This window comes from Octodon degus, unplaced genomic scaffold (genome assembly GCF_000260255.1).
Source record: "Octodon degus isolate 3935 unplaced genomic scaffold, OctDeg1.0 scaffold00082, whole genome shotgun sequence".
Lineage (NCBI taxonomy): Eukaryota > Metazoa > Chordata > Mammalia > Rodentia > Octodontidae > Octodon > Octodon degus.
The window spans coordinates 10,850,830-10,853,303 of NW_004524658.1; positions in this window are offsets into that span (position 1 = coordinate 10,850,830).

A 2,474-nucleotide genomic window follows, 5' to 3' on the forward strand; every position below is an offset into this window, starting at 1 on the left:
TAAGCATTCATACATGGTGGGAGCAGTGGTGCAGGCCTGGAATCCCAACACTCTGGGGGCCTGAGGCAAGAGGACCACAAGTTCCATCCCACTTTGGGCGACTGAGAGAAACCATCTCAAACTGAAAATGAGAAAAAAAGACTGGGGGTGTTTCTCAGAGCAAAGTCCCTGGGTTCACTTCCTAGGACAAAAAAAGAAAAAATTCATAGACATCAGCAAAACCTAGCTAATAATGAAGAGACACCCCTGTAAACCCAGCAGTCAGAGGCTGAGGCACAAGGAGCACGACTTCAAGGTCAGCAGAATCCTGAGTTCAAGGCCAAGATGGCAAGTTCAAGGTTAGCCTGGGCTACATAGACAGGGCCCTTGAGCCCTTCACAGAGAGCTGCCCAACCTGCAACCCAAAACCTCCTTACTCGTTGCGAGGTACCAACACTGCAATTGAACTTAAATACTGAAGTTGTGGTTTAGAAAAAACAACTCACACAATAACACCTTTTGTATTAAAAGAAAAATGTATACCATAAGTCATACACCACTAACTGAGAGACATAGTCTAAAGAAAATAAATCATATTGTAAAGTTAAACCATGCTCATTTGCAATAGACCTTATCTTTTAGAAAGAAAAAGAAAAAAAGAAAGAAAGAAAAGGAGGTAGAGTTAAACAGAAGACCCAATGCTATTATGGGCTACTGGACTCTTTTAGAATATTTTGTTGAGTTTACACACCTATAATATTCAATAACGGAACTTAGAAAAAATGGGGTATACCGATGAATGTCCATTTTGTATCTGTGTATTCAAAGAGGTTAGGATAGATATATAATTGCATTCTCTTAATGAATAGAATGATTTGTCCTAATGGTGTTTGTAAATAGGATCACAAGTCCACATCTTGTACAGCAATTAACCACTAAGAAGAATATATGCAGTGTGTTATTTGTTGAATCTGTACTTCCGATTTGATTTGAAACTGTCTCATTGCTATCTGTTTATCAATAAAATTTTTTTAAAAATGAAAAAAAAAAAAAGAAAAGGAGGGAGAAACAAAAAGTGGGTCTTGGGATGTCTATGGTCAATGGCAAGCAGCCTCCAAGTCACCACAGCTTATAATTACTTCATAATTTAAATGAAATAATTTATTTTATAATTATTGCATTGACATTTTTACAAAAATTTAATTTTTATAGAGAAGTAATGTTTGTCACATTTACAAACGAACTTCTAAACTCACTCACCTACAAGCGCAAGGGGGAATCCGGAATGCGGAGAACCACAAGAACTGTGCATGGGTAGTGGGTGCTGAGGAGGAACCTGCTACCCTCGACCCTAGCAGGGATTTTTGTTTTTAAAGCCAGTAAGATCTGGATGCAGCAGGCAGTGGTCAGGAATTGGTGTAAACTGGAGAAAAAAGAGAGCAAATGCCGGCCTGCACCTTGGGCTCTCTGCTCTCCCGGAATCTCCTTTCCCATCCCACCCCCGCTTTTCCCTGAGGAAGTCTCCAGCAGAGTGCAGCACCCTCCCATCCAGCTGTTAGTATTTTTTTTTTTTTTTCTAAAATCCCAGAGAGGGAGACAAGAGAGGGGAAGGGAGGAAATCCCCCTTGGAAAAACGGAATGCATTATTCGCTCTTGGAATTTTCATTATTTCCTCTAGTTGGGGAGGGGAAGAGGTGGAAGGAGTAAGGGGAGAAGGAGAGAAGACAGAGAAAAGAAAGGGAGGGAGAGAGGGAAGGACAAGGAAGGAGGGAGGGAGAGAAGGAAGGAATAAATGAAGGAAGGGGGAGAGAGAGAGGGAGAGGGAGAGAGGAAATGAAGGAGGGCGGGAAGGAAAAAGAGAATGTGTTGAAAGTTACTCAGCTGGCAATTAGTTTCCAATCCTACTGCTCTGACCTTGCTCCTCTAGTGAGGAGGACGACAAATGGAGATGACTAAATACTAAATCCTTTCTTTCTTTTTTTTTTAAATGAATTCACTCTTTCTTCTAATTTGCAAATGAAGTATTCAGGAGTCAGTTGTATGTACTGATAACTACTTTTCCAAAATTAATACGGTTGTGTTATGATAATCCAATTAAATACTTGTTATGGCCTGTGTGTGTATGTCCCCCCAAGACCTCATGCAGTTATGAGGTAGACTTCTAGAGTTTGTGATTAGTTCCTGATTCAGTGCTGGGATTATGGGTGTGAGCGCTACACTGGGCCTGGGGCAGATAGCCTGAATGCCGCATAAGGGAGACAGACTTGCTTTCTGTTGCCATTGTCTCCACTGCCGCTGCCCCTTTGCTCTTACTGTTTTGCTGTTTTCCTCTGCCATGAACTGCTGCCCTCTGCCATGTGCCACTCAGCTGTGGAGCCAGCTGAGTATGGACTGAAACCTCCACAAACTATAAGCTAAAACTTTTCCTTCCTAAATTCTGAGTGTTGGGTATTTGTCCCAGCAACGAGAGAAGAGTAACTGAAACAATACCTAAA